The 15,793-nt window shown below is 42.0% G+C and overlaps 1 protein-coding gene across 3 annotated transcripts in view; it reads left to right on the top strand.

Annotated features, from left to right (window-relative positions):
• The first annotated feature begins 7,973 nt into the window (after nt 1-7,973).
• GNPNAT1 (glucosamine-phosphate N-acetyltransferase 1) overlaps nt 7,974-15,793 on the top strand; it is a 37,350-nt gene continuing 29,530 nt past the window's right edge. Inside the window, exon 1 of one of the 3 annotated variants that reach the window (XM_077463689.1) lies at nt 7,974-8,088. The gene's annotated coding sequence lies outside the window, so the exon portion shown is untranslated. Of the gene's footprint in view, nt 8,089-8,210; nt 8,233-15,148; nt 15,278-15,793 lie in introns of those variants that run through there. The other 2 variants (XM_077463691.1, XM_077463690.1) reach the window with 2 other exon arrangements.

Genomic DNA, 15,793 nt, shown 5'->3' with positions numbered 1-15,793 from the left:
TTTTTTTTTGTAAATAAAATAACTTATTTAATTATTATTATTTATTTTTTTTTGTAAATAAAATAATTTATTTAATTATTTTTTATTAATTTTATTTAATAATTTTAATGTTTATTTAATTTTATACTATTTAATTAATTAATCCATCTTCTCTTTTTTTTTTTAAACTCAGAGTTGCAGTTCTCCCTGCAGCCACAGGCGTTCCACTGAGGCCATCAGGGAGATAAACAGTAGAACAGGAGAGGCAGGGCACGCCTCTATCCTGTCTTTGAGATTTTGAGGGCACAGACGTCACTGTGCCCTTATCAAAGATGGCCGCCGCGGCCTCCGAATCCACTGCGCATGCGCCGATCGGCGGAACAGTAAGCTAAAAGCCTCACGCCGCCGGCGCATGCGCAGAGCACGGCGGGGAACGCCGAAAGTTAAATAAAACGCCGGCGCTGAGCGCGCGCGGCTCCTATGGAGCCGGGAATGGCGACAGGGGCTAAGAGGGAGATTGTCTGAGAGAAACAAACAAATGGGAGGTCAAAAGAAAAGAAACAAAGAAAGAAATGGAAGGTTGGGGAGGGGAAGAGAGCAAAAGAGAGAGGGAAGAGAAAAGGGAAAAGATAAAGATATAAAACCTAAAAAAAGGGAAAGGAAAGGAAGGAAGAAAAGAGAGAAGGGGAAAAAACAAAGAAATGTAGAAATAGCTGCTGCCTCCGTTACCATGAATGAGCTGGTGCCTGATCAATTTGCAGATAAAGCTCTTACTTAAGAGACAAACTGCTTGTCCCAAAAGATCCTACAGAAGGGACTTCCAACCTTATAAGCGCGTTTAGCTGCCCAAGAGAAGGAACTGCGTCCGGGAGAGGCTTGAACCCGGACGGACGCTGCCGAATGCAGAAGGTAAGGACGCTGACCAGGATTCACTGCCATGAGGTATGAGGAAAAAAAGGAGAATGCGGGGGCTGTACTAACCTTTTCTTTTAAAATATTCACTAGTCCTGAGGGAGGAGCCAAGGCGGAGCTTGTCACAGGTATGCTGCCATGGAGGCACCAGGAAATCTAAATTACATGTAAATCGTGCCGCAATCACAATACAAATATATAGAAAAATACAAAAAGTATCTATAAAATATATAAATCTTAGTGCCGTCTCTTTAAAACTCCATACACATCTCTCCCTGTGAGTGCTCATAGCAATGAAAAATACATTTAAAAAAATTCTTAAAAATAATCCTACATATTGCAATAAGTGTATCTCTTAATGGTAGAAATTGTCCTTTTATATATAAACGCTGTTCACGGTCGTGCCACCTCCACCAGATGTGCCCTCACCTTAATACAGTGTATATCAAGCCTTGATATATCCTTTATCCAGCCTTTTATCTCCACTTCGTGCTCCACATATGTGTCACTCCTGCTGATCAGCAGCCTTCAGTTTCCAGCTATTTTTTCCTCAGTCCCATGCAAGAAATTGAGAAGGTACAATCTTGTTTTATCCTTTTAAATACTCCTCTTTATTCCAAACATACAAGGTAAAACGAACATTTTAAACAGTAGAATATTGACTTTGTACATATGTATATACCATAACACTGGTACTCTTGCTCTTTCGTACCTCCACAGCATCAGCCTAGCATCAGCCTATCAGGTCCAGCCCCTACATGTTTCGTCACATGGGTCCATACTGGTGATGTCAGAGCTGCCGACCAGAACAGTAAACGGAGCTGCTGGAGTCAGTGTGGAATGTCAGAACAGGTATTGGTGGACCTGTGACTGACAGCCAGTCTTGTGTGGTTTTAAAGGATTGTAGTTCAGAGTCATTGCTACTTGTGATTCCACCTGAGGAAGTCATGAGGTGTGACAAAGCATGCAGGGGCGAGACCTGTAGGGTTGCCACCTTTTCTTCAAGTCAACCCTGAACACTTTAGCGGCGCACAACATTTTTTTTTATAGTATAAACTATACATATATTTTGCTATTAACCACTTTCAGACCGGACCATTTTGCTGGTCAAAGACCAGACCACTTTTTGCGATTCGGCACTGCGTCGCTTTAACTGACAATTGCGTGGTCGTGCGACGTGGCTCCCAAACAAAATTGACGTCCTTTTTTTCCCACAAATAGAGCTTTCTTTTGGTGGTATTTGATCACCCCTGCGGTTTTTATTTTTTGCGCTATAAACTAAAATAGAGCGACAATTTTGAAAAAAACGCATTATTTTTTACTTTTTGTTATAATAAATATCCCCCAAAAATATATATAAAAAAAAAAATTTCCCTCAGTTTAGACCGATACGTATTCTTCTACATATTTTTGGTAAAAAAAATCGCAATAAGCGATTATTGATTGGTTTGCGCAAAAGTTATAGCGTTTACAAAATAGGGATAGTTTTATAGCATTTTTATTAATATTATATTATTATTATTATTATTATTAATAATAATATTTTTTTATTATTTTTTTATTATTATTTTTTTTACTAGTAATAGCGGCGATCAGCGATTTTTACTTTATCCTTTAAAAAAACATTCTTTATTCCAAACATACATGGTAAAGCTCACATTTTAAACAGTAGAATATTGCCTTTGTATACATGTATATACGTGTGTAACACTGGTATGCTTGCCACCCGGTTATGCAGTCCCATCAGCTTACAATGCTCGTTCGTACCTCAACAGTGCCAGCCTATCAGGTCTCTAGGGTTGCCACCTGTCCAGGATTCACCTGGATACTTCAGGTTTGGAATCATGCGTCCGGGTTTCAGACTGCCTGAAACCCGGACACATTATTTAGACTGGACTATGGCTTCCCAGCAAGGTTGCTGGCTGCAGTTGTCTAAGCTGAGGGTGTCTGTTACTATTTTCACAGCGCCTAAAGCCAGCATTAACAAACCTCGCCCCCCCCCCCCCCCCCAATACACACACACAGACGGGAGAGGAGAGAGGGCTCAATCTGCACCTCTTCCCCCCACCCCTACTCCTCTGTGTCTGCCCACACTCCAAATTTCTAGCCCTAACTTTCCTTTTCTGAGGCACAGCGCTTGGGATTGATGTCCAGTAGCCTCAGATACATCTAGATGAGAGGTTCTGACTGCCAAGGGATGAGTGAGTTCACCATCCATCCCAGTCTGTGACTCAAGTCTCCCCTCATCTCTCTCCTGCCTCTGAGTAAGTACACTAAGGCATTTCAGGATTCTCAGAGCACCCTTTACATCAGAGTTCCCCTTTACACCAAAGGCCATAGTGTTTCCCCTTACATCAGAGTCTTCTCCGTACATCAGAGTTCTCAGCGTTACCCCTTAAATCAGGGTTCCCAGAGCATCCTTTATGTTAGAGGCCCCAGAGTTCTCCCTTGCATCAGAGTCTGCAGAGTTCCCCCTTACAGTGAAAGAGAACTCTGCAAGTTCAGATGTAAAAGGGGAACTCTATGGATCCAGATGTAAAGGGGGACTCTTGTTATTAACTTCAAATGATTAGAAAATGTTATTTAGCCACTTCCCGACCAGCGCACGACGATGTATGTCGACAGAATGGCACGGGCAGGCATATTGGCGTACATGTACGTCCAATCTTCAATGCCGCCTTGCCATCGGGAGCGCGCCGCCGGTGGCGCGCTCCCACCCCGGTCGGGACCCCCGTGAGTCCGGTCGCGGGACCCGCGGACTCGATCGCCGCGGGCATCCCCGCGATCGTCTCACGGGACGGCTGAATGGAGGAAATGCCGTGTAAACAGCATTTCTCCATTCTGCCTAGCAACTAGTGACGCTGATCTCTGCTCCATGTGATTGGAGCAGAGATCAGTGTTCACTAAATGAAAGCCCAACCCCCCCACAGTTAGTAACACACCCCTAGGAACACTTAACCCCTACACTGCCACCCACTGGTTAACCCCTTCACTGCCAGTGTCATTTACACAGGAATCACTGCATTTATATAGCAGTGATTACTGTATAAATGACAATGGTCCCAAAAATGTGTCAAAAATGTCCGATGGGTCCCCCACAATGTCGCAGTCACAATAAAAATCGCTGATCGCCGCCATTACTAGTAAAAAAAAAAATAATAAAAAATTATTAATAAAAATGCTATAAAACTATCCCTATTTTGTAAACGCTATAACTTTTGCGCAAACCAATCAATAATCGCTTACCAAAAATATGTAGAAGAATACGTATCGGCCTAAACTGAGGGAAAACAATGTTTTTTTATATATTTTTGGGGGATATTTATTATAACAAAAAGTAAAAAATAATGCTTTTTTTTCAAAATTGTCGCTCTATTTTAGTTTATAGCGCAAAAAATAAAAACCGCAGGGGTGATCAAATACCACCAAAAGAAAGCTCTATTTGTGGGAAAAAAAGGACGTCAATTTTGTTTGGGAGCCACGTCGCACGACCGCGCAATTGTCAGTTAAAGCGACGCAGTGCCGAATCGCAAAAAGTGGTCTGGTCTTTGACCAGCAAAATGGTCCGGTCTGAAAGTGGTTAATAGCAAAATATATGTATAGTTTATACCAGTGATGGCGAACCTTGGCACTCCAGATGTTTTGGAACTACATTTCCCATGATGCTCCACTACACTGCAGTGTGCATGAGCATCATGGGAAATGTAGTTCCAAAACATCTGGGGTGCCAAGGTTCACCATCACTGGTTTATACTATAAAAAAAAATGTTGTGCGCCGCTAAAGTGTTCAGGGTTGACTTGAAGAAAAGGTGGCAACCCTACCGGTCTCGCCCCTGCATGCTTTGTCACACCTCATGACTTCCTCAGGTGGAATCACAAGTAGCAATGATTCTGAACTACAATCCTTTAAAACCACACAGGACTGGCTGTCAGTCACAGGTCCACCAATACCTGTTCTGACATTCCACACTGACTCCAGCAGCTCCGTTTACTGTTCTGGTCGGCAGCTCTGACATCACCAGTACGGACCCATGTGACGAAACATGTAGGGGCTGGACCTGATAGGCTGATGCTAGGCTGATGCTGTGGAGGTACGAAAGAGCAAGAGTACCAGTGTTATGGTATATACATATGTACAAAGTCAATATTCTACTGTTTAAAATGTTCGTTTTACCTTGTATGTTTGGAATAAAGAGGAGTATTTAAAAGGATAAAACAAGATTGTACCTTCTCAATTTCTTGCATGGGACTGAGGAAAAAATAGCTGGAAACTGAAGGCTGCTGATCAGCAAGAGGAGTGACACATATGTGGAGCACGAAGTGGAGATAAAAGGCTGTTCGTGGATATAGGATATATCAAGGCTTGATATACAGTGTATTAAGGTGAGGGCACATCTGGTGGAGGTGGTATGATCATTTAGGAAAGGAAAGCACGATGAACAGAGTTTATATATAAAAGGACAATTTCTACTTTTTCTACTATTTCTATCAAGAGATACACTTATTGCAATGTGAAGGACTGTTTTTTGTGATTTTTTTTATTTAATTTAACTTTATTGAAATGTCAAAGTGACGATTCATTCATTAATTTCTGTTACAATATTTTTTATTGAATAAACTTCAGGAAAATACAAAATTACAAGTGTACATCTTTTTTTTTTTTCTTTTTCAATTACACAGCGGTATAGAGGCGCATCTTCCATTCAAAGAGAAAGCATGGGGGTACAAGTATTAAGACATATGGTGAATGTGAGCTAACAATGCATCCGTCCAAATTAAAGCAGAACTAAGAGAAAACCTTTTTTTTTTCCTTCGATTTGGAAGGAGTAAAGCCTTGTACACATTAGTACAGGAGGAGCCACTGTACTAATTATCCGATGTTAGTACAGTGATCTCCCCCTGCTATTGGGTTCTGAAAGGGGCAACCCCCTCCAGAACACTCAGCGCTGTCAGCCATTGGGAGGCGATCGGCAGACTCTTTTCGCATGCCCCTCTCCCTTTACAGGCGGTGGGAGAGTACATGGTGGTGCCAGGTTACCATAGAGCTGGGCGTGGACTGGGTCCCAAGACATCTCTATGACCCTAGGAGGCCGGAAATGATGTCATGACATCACTTCCAGCACTGGCAGATGTAAACACTGCCAGGTTTTTTTTTACCTGGAAAGCAGAGATCAATTTTTTTTTTTTTATCTCATGCTTTCCAGGGTAAAGGAGATGTCTAGGGTCTCATTGACCCCAGATGTTTTTATAAAGAGGACCTGTCATGCCTTATTCCTATTACAAAAGATGTTATCATTTCTTGTATTGGGAATAAAAGTGCTTGAAAAAATGAATGGACAGTGTACAAATTAAAAAACAAACAAAAAAAAAAACAAATAAGATAAACAATAAAACACAGTTAAACCATCCCCTCATGTTCACACACAGAAGCGAACTCATACATAAACAAACATGATGATACACATGCGCACATATGTAAACAGCGTTCAAACCACACATGTGAGATATCGTCGCAAATGTTAGAGCGAGAGCAATAATTCTAGTGCTAGACCTCTTCTGTAACTATAAACTGATAACTTGTAAAAAAAATTGAAGTGTAGCCTATGGAGATTTTAAGTACCAAGTTTGCTGCCATTCTATGAGTGTGCGCAATATTAAAGTGTGACATGTTTGAATAATTGCTGCGCAGATACCGCGATTGCCATTTTATTCCCTAGGATCTCTGCTAATATATATATATATAATGTTTGAGGGTTCTGAGTAATTTTCTAGCAAAAAAAATTTAATTTTTACATGTAGGAGAATGGCTTGGTATGGAAAGGGTTAAACAGTGTGTGTTTATTATCACTTTAACTCTTCTTGGCCGCCCCATAGCAGATTCACTGCTGCAGGGCAGACACTCTGCGCAGGATTACGTATATATAGATGTGATTCTGCACTTCTGGGTTTTGGGTGTGTGCCGCCGACGGCTCCCTCCTGCTGGGATATTACCCTGCAGATGTCCACCGGGACTCGCCGATCGTTCGGTACTCAGAATGACAGTCTGCCTATGTAAACAAGGCAAACTGTCATTCTGTGAGTACAGAAGACTTCGATCCTGCGTTCTTGTGACACAAGAACACTGATCCATGTCTTCAAGTAGTAAAAACACCTCCCCTACAGTTAATAAACACTCCCTAGGCAAACTTTAACCCTTTGCTCACCCATGATGGTAATCCCTTCCTTGTCAGTGTTATTAGTACAATAAAAGTGCATATTTTTAGCACTGATCACTATATTAGTGTCACTGGGTCCCAAAAAAGTGTCAGTTAGTGTCCGATTTGTTCTGTATCAGTCCCGCTATAAGTCGCTAATTGCTGCCATTACTAGTATAAAAAGAAAAAAAAATCTTATGATTTATAAACACTATAACTTTTGCGCAAACCAATGGATATACGTTTGTTACCAAAAATATGTAGAGTACATATTGGCCGAAAGTGATGAAGAAATTTGAGTTTTTAATGTATATGTTTTATATCAGAAAGTAGAAAATATATATGTATTTTTTTTTTCAACATTGTCCGTTGTTCTTTGTTTTTAGTGCAAAAAATAAAATATACATAGGTCATCAAATACCACTAAAAGAAAGCTCTATTTGTCGGGAAAAAAGGGACATCAATTTTTTTTGGGTACAGCGTCGCACGACTGCGCAATTGTCAGTTAAAGCAATGTGGTGCCGTTCTGCAAAAAAATGGCCTGGTCATGAAGAGGGTTAAAAAAATAAATAAAATGGAGTTCCACTTTTAAAAAAATATATATTCATTGCAAATATGAACAAAAATAGTCTGGAGTTCGACTTTAATGCCAAACAGTAAAGGCAACCGGAAATAGGTGGCTAACACAGACAGTACTTGCTTCACCCACCAGTGAAATGATGATAAGATTATGTAAACAGAGCTCTGCGCATGGGGGCGTTACCATAGCAACGCATAGCAACCCTTCCACCCCCCACCGCAGCGACGGCGTGGGAGAGTGACGTCACGCTGTGGGCAAGGCGAGGCCAAAGCAGGGTTCCTGATCGCTGATTGGCTGAGGCGCTCTGGGCTCGCCGCCCTCTCAGTGGACGTCACGCCACGTCGGAGTTTCCCCACACACAGTGAGTCCAGAGGCCTGAGGAGCGAAGAAGAGACTGAGGGACCTGAGAGAGACCAGAGCCGGGTAAGAGCGAGTTCCCTGCCCGCCCTGTACAGAACGGGGCCCCTGAGACTTCTCTGTGTCCTCCAGGGGCCACTCAGTCCTCCACTTGTGTACTGTACACCGAGAGTCTGCCTGCTAGCCCCCCTTCCAGGGACAGTCCACCAGGTTTGTAGCTTTGTCCCAGGCTTATCAATTCCACCATACCTTTCTCCTGCACTTTTTGTCCCAGGGACACAACAGGAAGTTAACCACTTGAAGACCAGGCATTTTCTGCCACTCTTTGTTTTGCAAGGAAAATGTTTTTATCTTTTGCAAGTAAATTACTTAGACCCCCCCCCCCCCAAACATATATCCCAGAGAATAAATTGGTGGGTGTTGCAATTTTTTTTTCTTTTTTTTTTATGTCACATGGTTTTTGCTCAGTGGTTTTTCAAATGTTATTTTTGGGTAAAAAATATATATATTTTTTATATTTGAATGCAAAAAAAAAATAAACAGGACAAAACCCCATATTTTTGTAAAATATAAAAGATGTCGTCATCCAGAGTAAATAGATACCCAACATGTCATGTTTTAAAATTACACACGCCTGTGCAACAGTAACAAACCATATACATTTAACTACCCATATGCTGGCCATACATGTTCCGTTTTCTTGTACAATTTTTTTTCCTTTTTTAGATTAACCAAAAACCATATAATATGAGGTCAAAACGTGTGTGGCCAGCCATAGGCGATGCTTTAAAAGCCTTTACAGGTTACCACTTTAAATGTATAGAGGAGGCCTAGTGCTACAATTGCTGGCCATGATCTGACGTTTGTGGCAATACCTCGCATGTGTGGGAAGATCGCTGGTTGCGGGTGGGCGGGGCCGATGCACGGGGGGGGGGGGGGCGACGACAGAGGCACTTTCCCTTTTTTTTTTTCCACTGTTACTTTTAATTTTATTATTAACAATTTTTTTTTATTGCAAGGTTTCTAAACATCCTTGTGACAGGTACTCTTTATGGTTTGTCTCCTTGCCACATGCCTATTGCTGTCACAAGGATGTTTAGAAACCTTGCGACAACATCACTGTTCACCATCACTGACCTAGGGAATCAATTGCAACTTTTTATGTCACACTGTGTTTGCTTAGCAATTTTTCAAGGGCAATTTTTTTGGAAGAGTTTAATGGAAAAAAATAAAAAAAAATCACAGTAAAGCTAGCCCGATGTTTTTGTATAATGTGAAAGATTATGTTATGCCGAGTAAATAGATACCTAACATATCACGCTTTAAAATTGCACACACTCTTATGCTGCGTACACATGACTGGACTTTTTGACAGCAAAGGTCAGATGGAACGAGTCCGGACAATTCGATCTTGTGTGGGCTCCATCGGACTTTTGCTTGCCAAAAATCTGGCAGACTTAAGAAATAGAACATGTTTTAAATTTTTTCCCCCGGAACTCCGCCGGACCGAGAAATCCGTTCATGTGTGTGCTAGTCCGACGGACAAAAAAACGACGCTAGGGCAGCTATTGGCTACTGGCTATGGACTTCCTTATTCTAGTCCGGTCGTACGTCATCACGTTCGAATCTGTCGGACTTTGGTGTGATTGTGTGTGGCCAAGTCTGTTCATTCGGAAAGTCCGTCGGAAAGACCGTTGGACCTAGTCCCTCAAAGTCCGGTCGTGTGTACGCGGCATTAGAATGCTACCAAACTTTGGTACTTAAATCTCCATGGGTGACCCTTAAAAAAAATAAAAAAATTCTTACAGGTTACCAGTTTAGAATTACAGAGGAGGTCTAGGGCTATAATTGTTGCTCTCACTCTAACGTTTGTGGCGATACCTCACATGTGGGGCTTGAACGCCATTTACATATGTGCGTGCGTATGCGTTCGCTTCTGCAATGCGGTCACGGGGCACTTTTAAATTAAATTTTTTTATTTAGTAAACTTTTTCCTTTTTTTAAATTTTTTTTTTTTTTTTTTTTTTTTATCACCTTTATTCCTAATGCAAGGAATGTAAACATGACAGGTCCTCCTTTATGGAGAGATCTGGGGTCTAGAAGTCTCCACATCTCTCCTCCTAGGCAAGAAAAGCTGAGATTTAAAAAACAGAAAAAACTCTGAACCTTTCCAGTCGAGTACAGGGCAATATTTACAACGGCGAGGCCGAGCGTAACGTCATAACGTCGCACCCGGGCCTCCGAAGGTCATAGCGACTCCCGGGGACCATTTGGTCACACCTATTCTCTATGGTGAACTTCTGGCGCCGACAGATTTCTTCTCCGGGGGCTTCCCCTTCCGCCGCCTGTAAGAACGATCAATCAGCTGAACTGCCGCTATGATGTAGGGGCAGTGATGGTGAACCTTGGCACCCCAGATGTTTTGCAACTACATTTCCCATAATGCTCATGCACTCTGCAGTGTAGGTGAGCATCATGGGAAATGTAGTTCCAAAACATCTGGGGTGCCAAGGTTCGCCATCACTGATGTAGGGAATCGTCGGCTGAAAAAAGATGATATCTGATGCCTGTAGCTGCACCCATCATTCAGATATCACCACTCAAAGTCCAGGACATCATATGACGGCCCTGGGCATGAAATAGTTTGTGTCCCCCCCCCCCCCCCTCCAGAAAAATGCGCTTGCAAAACCACTGACAAAAAATTGCAACGACCCTGTAGTCTCTGCTAAATAAAAAAAATAAAAATAAATGTATACTGTTTAGGGGTACAAAGTAATTTTCTAGAAAAACATACTGACTTAAACTTGTAAACCAAAAGTGCCAGAAAAGGCCTGGTAAGCAAGTGGCTTTAAATCGGCCTCAGAACCTGTGTATTTCATATGTGACTTGGTTTTAAAGGGATGAGGTGGCAACCCCTAAGGTGAATCTCCCCAATGGGGACACACAGCAATACAAATCTTACATAGGCCTGATCCTTCCCTCTCTATCCAACACTACAGTAATTTTTGTTATATCTAGAAACCCTTAGATGCAACAGAATGTTAGAGGAAAATCTCCAAAAGTGAGTAGAATTTCCTTTGTAGGACAATAGTCCGTGGAAGAGGTGTCCCCGTTGGATTTTTCCCTTTGCCTCCTTGTTTTTGGATTTCCCCTCACTTACTTTTGTGATGACCATATTCACAAGTGCAAAAGCTGAGTAAATCTTCCCAATGGGAACCCAGACGTCAATAAAAACTAAAATAGAGCCTGATCCTTCTTCTCTGCTTTATTGAATGCTACCAAAAATATGTTTTGTCTGGAGATATACTTCAAAACCCATCCCTTGGGACAATTTGCCTTCATTTCCTGTCCCAAAGATGCGACAGGAAGTGGGGGAAATCTCCCAAAGTGTCCCCATTGTAATGATTCCCTCTTACTTTCATAACCGTCACCAATACAAAAAAAGAGATGAGTGTCCCCAGTGGGCACACAAATGGCTATGAAAACCTGACAGAGGATCTGATCTTTTTCTGTTCTGTCCAACAGTTTAGCCACTTGCCGCCCACCATATAGAAAAATTATGGTGGCAAAGTGGCTTCAGTATCCTGACTGGACGTCATATGACGTCCAGCAGGATAACTGCCGCCCGTGCCTGTGGGGACGTGCACCATGGCGATCGGTGGTGCGGTGTGTCAGTCTGACACACTGATCTCGGTAAAGAGTCTCTGATGGAAGTGATCAAATATTGCCAAAAGAAAGCTCTATTTGTGGGAACAAAATGATAAAAAATGTAGTTTGGGTACAATGTTGTATGACCGTGCAATTTTCATTCAAAGTACAACAGTGCTGAAAATTGGTCTGGGCAGGAAGGTGTATAAGTGGGCAGTATTGAAGTGGTTAAAAAAAAAAAAAAAAAAAAAAAAAAGTTTTACCTAGAGATACTTCACATCCCATCCTTGTGCAATTGGGGAGATTTCACTTCCTGTCCCAGAGACACAACAGGAAGTTGGAGAAAAGTGGGGGGGGGGGCACCCTCTTCGGCCAGACTTAGTGGAGGGAGATTTCTGCAGCATATTTGGCAAATACAGACTCGTAGTGTATATATAAAATACACAAATTGGTTGGAGGGAAGCTTCAGAATGGCAAAGATGGTTTTTATCACAAATTATGTGAGCAGACTGCAGTTCCTCTTTAAAGCTGGATACACATTATTTTTGTTGTTCAGTTTCCTTCTCCTTTATATTTACCTTCAATTATGTAGTACAAGGACCTGCCTGATTGCATACAATTTGAAAAGTGTTTAGGTCTGACCTCCATATTAAATGGTTTTGGTAAATCTAAAGGAGATTTTTTTTTTTTTTCATATAAAAATTGTATGGTGTGTAGCTTGCTTTCTTTCCTGCAACCACGGGGTGGGGTTTGGGGTGCTGTCCCCCTTGGAGAAGACGGTGATTATCCCTAGTGGCTATAGAATCCGCTAGCGATAATCACAAGACAATCCAGCAGGCTGGTTGTACCCAAGTTGATTAATTGATCGATCAACTTGATACATTCAGCCTGCCCATTAAGGGATCGAATTTGAACCGTGTATGGCCAGCCATAAAAATTTATCTTCGGAATTAATAAATTACACCCAATCTGAAGTTAGAAGCACTTTAGATAATTCCTGTGCACTCAAATGATTACAAGCAGTGCTGTGATAAGATCTGTTTTCATAGCTAACAATAGAATCCGTTGATTTCAGTTCATTAGAATAAATTCAGTCATTATCTTGATCAGCCAGGTGGATCGGTGGGGATGCTTTGTCTCAGCGCAGTGATAAAGCCATGTACAGGGCAGTGTATACAATGGACTGGGGGTCTCTTTTGAGATGCTGATACAGTACATATCTCTATAAACTTCCAGACAGAACAAAGCCCCTGCATACAGGGGGTATCTAATTTACATAATCTGATTAAGTTAAATTTGAACAAGTTCTAAATCACTTTATAGTGCAGTTCCCACTGTTATATATAATTTTTATTTTTTTTTTTTTTTTTTTCCTTCTAAGGTTTATTTACCGCACTCACGTTTTATGAGCTTAATTGGTACTTGACTGCCGATTTCATATAGGAATATATCTTATATTACTGCCTACTAGAAGCTTCCATAGTTCTTGTGGGCATGTGAAGCCCACAAGCACTATCTTCCGGGCTTTGGTGCAGCTGACCTACCAACATGCGCCGTACACTTCTGACGTTGCCACTCCCAGGAGTCACTGGGCAGCGCTGAGGGCTTCGTTGCCATCACAATGGGGGTGGGCACTTTGTGATGGCAAAGAAGCCCTCGGCGCTGCCCAGTGACTCCCTGGGAAATGATGACAGACATCCAGGAGCACTAGCGAGGGACCCCCTAGCAACCGACCTGAAAAGGTGAGTAAAAAAAAAATAAAAGTTTATTTGTATCTAATGTTGCTGAATATTGTAATTGTTGTTTTTCTTTGTTATGACTGGAACTCCGCTTTAAATGTTTGTTACCCAAAAAAAAAAAAAAAAAAAAAAATTCATCCTTTTCCTTTAAAGCATGAGTAACAGCACAGTGCTTGCGCTGTGTAATTTGGCCCCCTGTAAAACCTGAAATGTCTGGCTGATCCTGCCTGGTGCTGCCCTCCCCCCTGTAAACTGACCACAGTATATCATGGCTGCTGAGTCCTGACACTGGTCAGTTTCTGTGCCTCCGTTATCCACAGCTCTCCTCTGTCCTGTCCTCTTCCCCTCCCTGCCTTTCAGCTCGTGACAGTACCCACCCCTTCCCCTCCTGCTGCTGAAATAACTTTTAGGCTCCACTTGGTTCACATTGGTGCGATGTTGGAAACCCTGCGAATCCAGTGCAGGTTTCCGCATTGCACCCCACTCCCACTAACGGGCAGTTCACATTGCCCTATGTGAACTGCTGGACACGCCAATACAAAGTTAACGACACCCCTAGATTGGTTCGCATATCGCAGTGCCAACTGTTTATTTGGACAGGAATCAGATCGCAGGGGTGTGTGAACCCAGCCTTAATGTTTCATCTAATACTCTGTGTTTCCTAATACTGCGTGCCTCAGTCTCTTTTTTTATTTTTTTTATTTATTTTTTAATTAAAATAATAAAAATAAAAAAATAAAAAAGCCGTTCTGTACCTGATTTCAGAGCGGTGCTCACGTGGCCTCTCTCCTCTTCTCCTTCCAACTGATGTCAGCGGGGGATTCTCGGCCCCTCCTGTTGTAGCTGTCTGATTTGATATAGGGGAGAGGCGCCATTCATGTTAGCACCAAGCGGTGATCTGAAATCCGGTATAGAACTGCTTTATTTTTTAGAAGACAGAGACTGGGGCACGCAGTGTCTGTGTCTTTATAAGACACATAGGACAGCAGCCCCCCAGAGCCCCCCCCCCCCTTTTACTTGCCTGAATCGAGTCCTGTTTGTCTGTGTTAATTGACACAGCAGCAGGACTTGGGAGCACGCCCGCACGAGTGCCCCCTAGGAAAGCGTCTCTCTGTCGGGGCACTCTATACGGGGAGGAGCCAGGAGTGCTTTAGCAGTTTTGCTAACATCCCTGAAATTATAAGCAAAAAATGAAAAAAACCCTAACTTTATTTCTTGGGACGTTATTGAGATTGCTTGAGACAGTGCAACACATTTTGTAGGGGTTTTTAAATTTTTTTTTTTTTTAGCATTGGTTAATGTTTTTATACTCTAAAGCATCTCCACGTCAAAAACATGCATGCAGAAAAACGAAATCTGACCAAATGTGGAAAGTGCTTTGTGGTGTGAACTAGTCCTCAGACATGATTTCTCTTTGGGAGTATCCCACCAAAAACATAATTTTATTGCAGGGAATGCCCAAATGCTGACTTGTATCTCAGTGCAGACTTCAGGGAAAATCAGTGAGCCAATCACATAAGCAGAAGATGATGTTTTCGGGTGGTGTTCTGTACGGCATTTTTTTTTTATTTTTTTTTTAGCCATGTAGCTCATGTGGTGTCATTGAACATGTGGCATGCTGTGTCATTCGGTCTTTACAAAGAATGAGGTGGAGGTGGTGACAAGTCACTCTACAGGGCCAAATCCTGTTTGTAACATGGGTGTGACGGGCTTACAAATCTTCAGTAAATATATTGAAGGAAAACGGATGTGTGAATATTTACTTCCATGTCTATCGATCGTGTTACAGAGCATTGCGTATAAATAGAACTGCAACGTATATATAGATTGTATCTGTTTCAGATTATACTTGGAGGCACAGCGAAAAGGTGAGTAGATCCAAGTAGCTACAGGTGAAATTTGTTATTCATTGTAACAGTTTGTTTAACCACTTGCCTACTGGGCACATTTAGCCCCTTCCTGCCTAGGCCAGTTTACTACGCTGGAAAATTTTGAATGACAATAATGCATTCATGCAACACTGTACCCATATTTAAATTTTTATCTTTTTTTTTTTCACATAAAAAGAGCTTTCTTTTGGTGGTATTTAATCCACCACTGTGTTTAGCAAAAAAAATGAGAGACTGAAAATTTTGAAACAAACATTTAGCAAACAGGTAATTTTTCTCCTTCGCTAATGTGTGGTGATGAGGTGGCGCTGATGGTCACTGATAGGTGGCACTGATGAGGCAGCACTATGTGCACTGATAGGTGGCACTGATGAGGCAGCACTGTGCATTGATGAGGTGAAACTTGCGGCACTGGTGGGCCCTGTTTGGACTGCCCTTATTATCAGTGTACAAGTCCCTAACACAAGCTGGTTACCGGCTCTCTTCTCTCCTCAC

The sequence above is a fragment of the Lithobates pipiens genome, unplaced genomic scaffold (genome assembly GCF_037356315.1).
Source record: "Lithobates pipiens isolate NorthernLeopardFrog02 unplaced genomic scaffold, aLitPip1_a1.2 Scaffold_30, whole genome shotgun sequence".
In the NCBI taxonomy this organism is placed as follows: Eukaryota; Metazoa; Chordata; class Amphibia; order Anura; family Ranidae; genus Lithobates; species Lithobates pipiens.
Note: the sequence above shows the minus strand (reverse complement) of the source record. Positions and strands in the feature narration are given on the sequence as shown.